At 47.2% G+C, this 11,590-nt stretch overlaps 1 protein-coding gene across 2 annotated transcripts in view; it reads right to left on the minus strand.

The window, feature by feature from the left end:
* The window catches only part of MDGA2 (MAM domain containing glycosylphosphatidylinositol anchor 2), a 401,452-nt gene that overhangs the window by 108,125 nt on the left and 281,737 nt on the right, over positions 1-11,590 (minus strand). The window lies entirely within an intron of this gene.

Raw genomic sequence — 11,590 nt, forward strand, 5'->3', positions numbered from 1 at the left:
GAACCCCAATGAAGAACAGTCGCAGCGTTGGGAACGTGTTAGTTTAGAGAAAAGGCAAGGAAGCAGCGGCATGATAGAAGATTATAAGATCATGCACGGCTTGGAGAAAATGGAAAGATAAAAAGTTTTTCTCTGTCTCTCAAAACACTAGAAAATTTAGGACAGTTAAAACAAAGCCTTTCTTTATGCAGCACATTAATACACTCTGGAACTCACTGCCACCTGAAGCAGTGTTGGCCACCAATGGCAACAGCCAACTTGGAGGTGAGGGCTATTGATGGGAACCAGTCACAATGGCTCTGCTCTGATTATCATCTTCCAAAGCAACTACTCTAAACTTAAAAATGAAAAGCGTAATGTTGGCGGTCAACAAAAGAGGTTTAAAGACTCTCTCAAGGCAATTTTTAAAAAAATGTAGTATAAACACCAACAATTGGGAATCACTGGCCTGTGAGGGCTCCAGTTGGAGAACAGCCTTGACCAAAGGTGTCATGGGCTTTGAAGATGCTCAAACTCAGGACACAAGGGAGAAATGCGCTAAGAGGAAGGCGTGCTTGGCAAATCCACACCATGATCAACTCCTGCCCGGAAACCTCCCTTCCGTCAGCAATTGTGCTGCAGCATTCTGCAGTATTTGCAGCTTCAGGATCATGCAAAAGAGAAGCCCCACACAGAGTACGTTGCAGCAGTCCAGTATTGAGATTGAGGGACCAATGGTCTGATCATAAAGCAGCTCCTTTTGGTTCTTTCTTCTTGCTACTTCTGGCATCAAAGCAATCTGCAGATGCCTAAAACAGCTCTTGAAGGGGTGTCTGCTCGCAGTGGTAAACATTTAATCAGAGATACTGAGTCCAGGATTTTGACTTCATTTTAATATAGCAGAACACCAGCAGCAACAGGCTCCCAGGAGGGGAAAGGAAGTATGTGTGGGATTGAGTGTGGGTATGTATGAATATTTTTAAGGATTGTATGAAATGTATGTTTGTTTGTATATTCATAATATATATGTATTAATGTTGAATTATTGTAATAAAATACATATTTTAAAAAATTAAAAAGAAAAAAAGAAAGCCATGGTGTCCAGGATTTTGACTTCATCTTAGTATAGCAGAACACGAGCAGCAACAGGCTCCCAGGAGATTTTTCTTACGTGTTTAAAATAACAGAGCCTAGGGCTTGCCAGTCAGAAGGTCAGCGGTTTGAATCCCCGCGACGGGGTGAGCTCCCGTTGCTCAGTCCCAGCTCCTGCCAACCTAGCAGTTCGAAAGCACGTCAGAGTGCAAGTAGATAAATAGGTACCGCTCCGGCAGGAAGGTAAACGGTGTTTCTGTGCGCTGCTCTGGTTCGCCAGAAGTGGCTTAGTCATGCTGGCCACATGACCCAGAAGCTGTACGCCGGCTCCCTCGGCCAATAAAGCGAGATCAGCGCCACAAACCCAGAGTCGGCCATGACTGGACCTAACAGTCAGGGGTCCCTTTACCTTTTGCAGCTTGACTCAGTGCTTCAGGCTCTACTTTTCGATCCAAAGTTTCCAAGCCAAAGGACTCTGTTCATTACCGATTCAAATCCCAATGGACATATAGGACAGAAGAATTTAACAAGTGTGAGCATGTGCGCGCGAGAGAGAATTCAAACGAAAGTCTCTCTTTTGACGGAACTGCTGCTTTCTTTATCAAAAGGTCCACGGCAGAGGCTCTGTGCAGAAACAAGCTGTGAGAGTTGCTACAGGTCAGAAGGTCAGCGCTGATGGATGAATAAGGGTCCAGCTTAATAACTCAAAGCAGGGCGGAAATGATCAAAAGGGAGGTGGGATAAAGAGCCATCCTGGGAACGTGAAAAGTGCAGGAGAAGCACGAGCAACAGGAACATAGTTAAGAGAGATCTCCTGCTGGGGGAGAAGAAAGGAACAGCGATGCACCAAAGGAGCAGAAATCAAGCAATGACATTATTAGGACATCACCCCAGGAGGAGAAGAAGAGGGCGTCTGTATTTCCTTACAGAGTGACACAGTAAGAGACCTCTTGAGCAGAGTCCTGCAGCCAACATGCTCCCAGCTCTTTTAATAGAATCATGGATTGTTCAACATCAACTTCGCTGGACTGGTCATGCTGCGCAGATGCCTGATTATCATCTTCCAAAGCAACTACAGTGGTACCTCGGGTTACAGACGCTTCAGGTTACAGACTCCGCTAACCCAGAAATAGTACCTCAGGTTAAGAACTTTGCTTCAGGATGAGAACAGAAATTGTGCAGGTTAGGTTAAACCACAGAGGTTAGGTTAAACCACAGAGGCTAGGACTTGCTGATCAGAAGGTCAGCAGTTCAAATCCCCGCGACGGGGTGAGCTCCCGTTGCTCTGTCCCTGCTCCTGCTAACCTAGCAGTTCAAAAGCACATCAAAGTGCAAGTAGATAAATAGGTACCACTCCGGCGGGAAGGTAAACGGCATTTCCGTGCACTGCTCTGGTTTCACCAGAAGCGGCTTAATCATGCTGGCCACATGACCCGGAAAAACTGTCTGTGGACAAAGGTCGGCTCTCTTGGCCAGTAAAGCGAGATGAGCGCCACAACCCCAGAGTTGTCCACGACTGGACCTAACGGTCAGGGGTCCTTTTACCTTTAAGAGTACATTACCCACAATGCTCAACCAATGTTTGCTTTTGTTTATTATTTGCTTTTGACATATTTTTAACGTTTTATTATTTCAACGCCCTGTTTTATGTTTTCCTCTTGTTGTAAACCACTGCGGTACATTTTATGACACTTGTTTAGTCGTGTCCAACTCTTCATGACCCCCTGGACCAGAGCACGCCAGGCACTCCTGTCTTCCACTGCCTCCCGCAGTTTGGTCAAACTCATGCTGGTAGCTTCGAGAACACTGTCCAACCATCTCGTCCTCTGTCGTCCCCTTCTCCTTGTGCCCTCCATCTTTCCCAACATCAGGGTCTTTTCCAAGGAGTCTTCTCTTCTCATGAGGTGGCCAAAGTATTGGAGCCTCAGCTTCAGGATCTGTCCTTCCAGTGAGCACTCTAGCTTGATTTCCTTAAGAAAGGAGAGGTTTGATCTTCTTGCAGTCCATGGGACTCTCAAGAGTCTCCTCCAGCACCAGAATTCAAAAGCATCCATTCTTCGGCGATCAGCCATCTTTGTTTCCATGAGAACAATAATTGTATCTTCTTGTCTGAGTTCAGATCCAATCTCTACATGTTCCGATGACATATCTAACCATGTGCTATGATTCTATAATAGCAAGCTGCTGCCTGATTCTTGGTTTTGCTTTATTGAATTTTGATTACTTAAGTTGAAGAAGGGAGAAATAAGGGTGCTGGAGTGAGTTGTCACAGATGGAAGCTATTATGACTCCAGAGTCCAAGAAAAAAATGAAATCCGGAATGAAGATTCCTCTTCTCCAAGCAAAGAGGTTCCTACAGACCTTCTCAGCTGTGAAGCTCCAAGCTTCTCCAATCAATTTGGAAGTCATAACCTGTGTCGGCACAATTAATTAAATTGTTATACATCACTTCGCAAATACCTCCGGGAAGGAGGGCTTCCTCACTCCTGTACACAGAGCGAGGCTTCTTCTTCCAAGGTGCTGGCGTTAATCAATAGTTGTTCTGATCCCAATATTGGCTTTAGATGAGAGCTCCTTCCTTGGTGGCCCCCTAGGGGAGCTGCTCTCCGCGATCCTGATTACCGTTAACAAAACAAGGCCGTTTGCTCATCAAGTCACGGCACCCCAAGAGCGAGAGAAGGTGAGCGGCGCTCAATACATCTATACTGCCGTCTTCCGTCGGTTGGCTATAGCAATGTCATTCCGTGAGAGGAGCAATTTCTCCTAGTGCAACAGAACTTTGCTTCTGCCGTGTATGCTTGAGCTGAGATTCCTGCATTGCAGGGGATTGGACTAGATGACCCTTGGGGGTCCCTGTCAACTCCACAGCTCTATGATTCCACAATTCCCCTCCCTCTCTTCCCCTCGCCCCACCCCCAACTTTAAGGAGACGGTGGGTCACAAAGGGTGCAGGTGGAGGAGAGGGAAGGAAGGTCCATTGCTGGAGAGGAAGCTGTTCCACTTGAGCAGTGGACCAGAAGAGCATGAGAAGAGCAACTGCAGGATCAGGCCAATGGCCCACCTGGCCCAGAATCCTGTCTTCTCGGTGGCCAACCAGACGGCCTTGTGGGAAGCTCGAAAGCTGCTCTTCGTGTGGGGCATGCAAATTAGATAGGTTCACATTAAAATGCAAGATGGATGGCTTTCCTTCCTCATCTCTAGCAACAAAATTCCTCCCTAACCTCCCCCCCCAACATCACATGCCATACTGCAGATTTCCTTAGCAATTCCTAACACACAGGGGCGTATCGTGGGTTGCCAGGTCCCGGGGCAGGGCAAGTGTTGCACCCCCTGGTGGCCGGGAGCGGTCAGTCTCTTCGCCAGCCAGCATCTAATCAAGGGAGCCTCTCCTTGCAAACCAGCTGCAGCCTGGGAGCAGAGATAAGGCAGAGAAACGGGATGCCAGGATTGCTGTTGTGTCACCTCCCCCTCTTGTCCTTGCAGCGAGGCACAACACACAGGGGCTCTGGCAGTGCTTTCCCTCCTTCCACTTCCTCCCTCCTCCCTCCCTCTCGGCTGGCTCAGGGACAGGGCATGTGCGGGCATCCCAAGGTGGCTTGCCTCCCCGTGGCTTCGGCCTCAATGAGGGACCCAGTCATGGGGGCACCTGGTTGCACCCCCCACTTCAGAAATTTGCACCTGGTGCCACGGTCCCCTGCTCCCCATGCTACACCACTGCCAATACAGTACCAGGATGTCTTCCCTCTCACTTCCCCATGCTCCCTTGCACTCCTCTTGGCTTCTAGAGGCAACCCTTTGCCACTTGTTGCTGCCCCTTAAAAAGTTCCACAATGGGAAAATTCACCGCAAGTATTTTTTTGGGTGGGGGGGGGGGAGAATGCGGTGTCACATTCTAAGCAGATGTCCCTCTTGCACTCTCCAAAATGAACAGTGGAACAGTGACTGTGATAAAAACTATAATCACTTCCAATGCGGCTGTTTTTGGCAGTCCTGATGGCCCTTGGATGGACAATGAATCTTCCCAACTTTGTTGAATGCTCATTGGACAAGCTAGCACCATCCCTGGCATTGAGCTAATACTCCCAAAGTCTCTTCCGTCAGGCTGTTCTCTGTTGGGAAAGCACATAGCCTCAAAGCAGGCTGGGTTTTCTCAGAAGGCCTCATAAGTGTTCAGAGGCAAAGCCTTTCCCCAAGCCGCGGATGCTATAAACAATATTTTCTATGCAGCGCCAACGTGAAATGATGGCATATAAACTCTGGACGGAAACCCCGGCAATAACTTACCTCTTGTCCTTTTGGATATTGTGGCTTGATAAGGTACATGATGTAAACATCTGATTATATTGTGCCTGGTGGCATTTTTATGCACTAGGTGTCGTCCCCGAGGATGGTAAAAGCGGATGGCTGAAATTGCTTTTGGACACGGCTCCACGCTGCAGTGATGGTTTTGCGCCCATCAGCAGGGATGCGAGGAGTGGGAAGGGGGAACAGCGGGCTCAGGCACACTTCTCTTTTGCCCCCCTCTTTCCAAGCACAGGTCCGAATTTAAAGGTCCGAGCGCTCTTTCCCCCTGTGAAAACCCACTCTCTAAAGCTGAAGTGCAACAAATGGCAGTTTGGGTTTTCTGTGGGTTGCTGTTTGCTCCAATTTAGCTATAAAGATCACATTATCGTGGGGAAAGCTCTGTGACAAAAAGGGCACTTGGTCATGGAAAGGTTAGTGTGGCTATGCCCAGAGAAGGCTGAAACTCCAGAGCAGGGGCGCCGCAAGTGGGGGTGCAGCCCACCCCGGGTATCATGCCTGGGGGGGGGTGACAAAATCTCCCCAGGCAGATCAGTGTGGCAGCTCTCCCCTCCCACCCAGGCGGATGGATTTCCACAATTGGCATGATCGGCGTTGCGAAAATCCGCCCCCTAATTGCGCAAATATGCCAGCCGTATTTGCATGATCGGCGAGTTATGCTGGCACCCCCGGGAGCAACAGCACACCCTCAGGTGCACGTCATGTTTTCCGCTCCAGGTGCCCGCACGGTTTCCTCCATCACTGCTCCAGAGGTCTTCACTGTCGCATCTCACGCTTTGCTCTCTCCCTGTTTGTTTGTGTTTAAGCCTATCCAGGGCACAATCCACTGGAAAGATCTCCTGCACACCCACCCACACCACGAGAATGAATGGAATCTGTTCAACAGCCTTACCCCGGTTTTGCCCAGGCCCCATTAATTTCAGTGGGTCCTGGGTGGGAGAACAGTCCCAGGAGATTGGGTTCAACGTGTTTAAGGAGGAAGCTTCCCGCGTAAGAACACAATAATAGCCTTGCTGGGTCAAGCCAAGGGCCCATCTACTCCAGCATCCTGTTCTCTCAGTGGCCAACAGATAATCCCAAAGGGAAACCAGCAGGATTCAAGCACAAGAGCTCTCCCTCGCTTTCCAGCAAGCGTCACTCAGAAGCATTGGCGCCTCCAACTCTGGAGAGTCCCCATGGCTAGCAGCCATTGTTAGTCCTCTATGGAAGTGAGAGCTGGACCATCAAGAAGGCTGATCACCAAAGAATTCTGGTGCTGGAGGAGACTCTTGAGAGTCCCATGGACTGCAAGAAGATCCAACCTCTCCATTCTGAAGGAAATCAGCCCTGCGTGCTCACTGGAAGGACAGATCCTGAAGCTGAGGCTCCAATACTTTGGCCACCTCATGAGAAGAGAAAACTCCCTGGAAAAGACCCTGATGTTGGGAAAGATGGAGGGCACAAGGAGAAGGGGATGACAGAGGAGGAGATGGTGGGACAGTGTTCTCGAAGCTACCAGCATGAGGAGTGGCTGGCGTGCTCTGGTCCATGGGGTCACGAAGAGTCAGACATGACTAAATGACTAAACAACAAACAACAAGTTGGTTGTCATCGCCGCCTTCTGTGGCAGGGAGTTCCACAATATAACCATGTTGCATGGAGCACAAGTGTGACCCCAGACCAGGAATACATAGGCTGTGTGAATCCAGCATCCTTTGAAAAGCACCAAGATCATTATTGCAGCACAAGCAAGAAAGAAGGGATGCATCTCAAAGGGAATAAAGGGTTGATGATCTGCATAGTGAGGATGGTGAGGATTTAGGGCCATTATTCTCTGTGGGGTTTTTTAGAGAGATGTCAGCAGAGGATGCCCATGTTGTGATTCCTGCACTGTGGGACGCTGGACCAGATGGCACTTCCAGCTCTGCAGTTCTATGATTTTTCCAATCTTGAAAAAGGTGGTATCAGGGAAAAGCAAGTCCACTCTTGTCTATGAAAGCTCCTGCTGCTCCAGTGAATTTGTCAGTCATTAATGTCTTTAATTTTCAGACATTTTCTTTACTGCGACTCGTTCTAGATCGTGTGTGTGTGTGTGTGTGTGTGTGTGTGTGTGTGTGTATCAGGGCACTTGCTTCTGTAAAAGCTCCATTTTTCAGCCATTAAACAAGATCACTCTGCAGAGGAAAGAGGGTGATGATGACGTAAATTGCTCAATTTGCGCAAGCATGTTTGTGTGTGTGCGCGCACACACACACACACACACACACACACACAGACAAATCCATCCTTCCAGCCGTGTGTAAAGTGGCTGTTTAATAGCAGCAACTGGAACAAATAACATGAATGGCTTCACTTCCAACAGGAATGTACTATTTTTGCCAATTTCATGAGAGTCTTAGGGCCAAGCTACATATTACACTGGAATGCAGCACTTAAGCTCAAAAGAGGCATTGTGGAGTCGAAAAAGGCTTAGGAATGGTTAACAGGAAGGGTTGCAGCGCTGGGGATTTTTAGTTTAGAGAAATGGCAAGTAAGGGGGGACATGATAGACGTTTCTAAAATTCTGCATGGCATGGAGAAAGTGGGGAGACAAAAGTTCTCCTCTCTCCAATGCAGCTGAATATTGGGAGATCCAGGAGAGGTAAAAGGAAGGACTTCACCATGCAGTGCGTAGTTTATCTGTGGAACTTCCTCCCACAGGAAGCAGCAATGAATAGAAGAAGAAGAAGAAGAGTTTGGACTTGATATCCCGCCTTTCACCCCCCTTCAGGAGTCTCAAAGCGGCTCACATTCTCCTTTCCCTTCCTCCCCCCCCACAAACACTCTGTGAGGTGAGTGGGGCTGAGAGACTTCAGAGAAGTGTGACTGGCCCAAGGTCACCCAGCAGCTGCAGGTGGAGGAGCGGAGATGCGAACCGGTTCCCCAGATTACGAGACTACCGCTCTGAACCACAACACCACACTGGCTCTTTTAATTATTATTATTAAAAGAGGATTGGACAATTACATGGGAGAGGAGAGGATTGTCGATGGCTCCTAGCCAGGCTGGCCAAGCTCTGCCCCCACAGTCAAGGCAGCAGCACTTCTGTATATGAGATGCTGTGAGCCAGAGGAGGAGACAATTGCTCTTGTGCTTGGATCCTGCTCTCTGGTTCACCCCCCCCCCAGACATCTGGTTGGCCACTGAGAGAACAGGTTGCTGGACTAGATGGGCCAGCGGCCTGATTCTGCAGGCTCTTCTTATTTAGATGTTCTTATTTAGTTTAACTGCGATAATTTCTAAAATTCAAAATTAAAATTTGGAATTTTAATGCATGCAACTTGCCATCATTTTCAGGCTGAACCTGAGGTGCGGCAATCCTTGCTTCTTAACAGGTTTCTGATAGCCACCTGAACACATGGGAAATGGTGAAACTGCAACTCTCCCCAAATGTATCTAGGTGAGACTGCAAAAACCACAGCACTGTGATTTTTTTGTGCTGTGATCTCCGGGCACAATGTAGCTGCTGCAAAATGGTGACTTGCAAAAATAAAAATAAAAATTAATAAGAAAGTTGCAAATGTAAAACTTCAGAAATACGTGTGTGCACAGAAGTCTTGGCAAAGCCAAAAACTGCAACTTCTGTCTTTGCATTTAGGGGGGAAGAAACACCCTCTCATCTTATATAGACTCACACATTTTACAAGAAACCAATTATGGCATTCTAAGATAAGATACCGCATTCTATTTATAGCCCACCACAAAGTCATCGCAGACCGAATCTTACATAATTGCTTCCCAAAAAAGAAGTGGAGTGCCTTAATAAGGTGTTCTGCAGGATCCTCATTTGCCTTCAGAAATAACCCTGAACTCAGTCATGCAAGCACACCTCCTCACTGAGCAAAAAACCCTCCCCGTGTAACACCTCCACATTCTTTCCCATAATAGCAGCCAGATTTCATAATCTTTACTTTGATGCTTTTTTCTGATTACCACGCTAAAAGCAGGTGACTGGGATTCTATAGAAAGCCATTTTCCTCACCCTGAGAGAAAAAAGTGCAGCGCCAGACCAAGAACCTAAACATATTATCCCCATAATGCAATATTTAAAAATGGGGTCAGTGTGGCACCTTCCAAAGGCCTTTAAGGAGCCATTGAAACTTCCAGTTCCTTCTGTTTAGACATGAAGAGTGATCAGCAGTCAAAGACCCCCCCAGAGCCAGACTCTGTAGAGACCATCACCCAAACCCCTGCAAGCAGCAGATATCCCTCTAAATAATATTGGATGGAGGCAAATAGCTCAGTTGAGTAGAGCATGGTGCTGACAATGTCAAGGTTGCAAGTTTGATCCCTGTAAGGGGGAGCTGCATAATCCTGCATTGCAGGGGGTTACAGGGGGATGATTCTCTGGGTCCCTTTCAATTCAATGATTCTATGAGCTAAAGCTTCTGGAAAAGAAGAAAAAACACACCTCAATTTATCCTGCCTTATAGAACAAACCTATCTTAAGCTAAACAAAACAGGATTTGATCCACAAAAGTTGTCGCTATAAAGCTGTGAAGGGCACAACAGATTAAGAAGGTGACATCTCTAGAATTTTATTACACTAAACTGGATCACAAAACCACTAAACTGTAGAGTTGGAAGAGACCCAAACGGTCATATAGTGAAATCTCCTGCAATGCAATGTATCCAGTGTCTCTTTTAAACAACAACAACAACACACTGTGACTTGGGAGAGGGGTATGTTTTGAACTCAATATTTCGTTACTAAAGAGCCTTCCCCAATCATACAAGGGTTAAGAACACCCATCGCATTGTCAAAGGTGACCATTACCTTCTGTTCTCCAAGATACCCAAAGCCACCTCTTTTGGCTTGCCTTGGGCCAACTACACAATACAGTTGTGAGTTTGTGGGGCCAGTTTGAAGGATGCCCTAACTTACTTCCGGTTCTTGGGGTCCTCTACCCAGTGAGGGTTAGAATCTAAATAAAGGGTTCAACTCCTACCAAATTACCAGACATGTTTCTTTGCAAGACAATGACCTTAGCTGGCCACTCAAATGTCTTCATCAGCATCCCAAAAGGATGGTTCAAGTTGCAAGAGCTACAACTGACGATGCCTTCCAGGCTAATGGGAGGGGCTTTCCTCCACCTGCCTCACCTGTCTGCTAGGTAGGAGAACAAGAGCCAGAGAGGTGTGTGTATGAACTGAACCGGAAGAAGGCTGGAAGCTGGAGACACAGACTTGCTTGCTCTGTGCTGGATCCAAAACTGTGACTAATGGCAAAGCAAGATCCTATGCTCAGGTTGTGTTTATGTGTAAATGTGTAAATAAAACCACACATCCCAAATACAGATAGGTAGCCGTGTTGGTCTACCAAAGACTGATACCCAGAGAGAACTTGCTGCAAGACAGACCCAAAAAAGAAAATAACAGAACACCTCTAGTCATCACATACAGCTCCCAAGTTAAAACAGTACAACACATCATCAGAGATCTACAACCTCTCCTGGACAATGACAGTTCTCTTTCTCAAGCTCTGGGAGGAAGACCTTTCATTGCCTACAGACAGCCACCCAATCTTAAACAACTCCTAACCCACAATAATACTACAACCAGACCTAACACGGACACTGGCACCAGAGCCTGCAATAAACCCAGATGCCAACTTTGCTGCCACATACACCCGGACAACACCATTACTGGCCCCAACAACATCACACATACCATCTTGGGACTATTTAATTGCTCATCGTCTAACATTGTGTATGCAATCAAATGCCAACAGTGTCCTTCAGCTCTCTATATTGGACAAACAGGCCAAACCTTACGCCAAAGAATAAACGGACATAAATCTGACATCAGGAATCACAAGACAGAGAAACCAGTAGGAGAACACTTCAATCTCCCAGGACATTCTATACAAGATCTCAAAGTAGCTGTTTTACTACAAAGGAATTTCAGAAATAGACTGGAAAGAGAAGCTGCTGAATTGCAACTTATTACCAAACTTAAAACCATGGAGAGACCTGGTCTGAACAAAGACATTGGATTCTTATCTCATTATATTATACATGACAAAGCCATTTTTCACCTTCTCACCCCTTGCTTTTTCCTGTAAGACCTATTGCAGTCGTTAAGAGTCGTCAACAGGCTCATCACAGCTATCTGCCAATCACCCATTCCCACCACCCTTCTGAGTAATACCCCTCCCCCCCTTCTCACTATATAGAAGGGTCTGGTAACTTCTGTTTCA

This window comes from Podarcis gaigeae (genome assembly GCF_964106915.1).
Source record: "Podarcis gaigeae genome assembly, chromosome: 1".
NCBI classification, from domain to species: Eukaryota; Metazoa; Chordata; class Lepidosauria; order Squamata; family Lacertidae; genus Podarcis; species Podarcis gaigeae.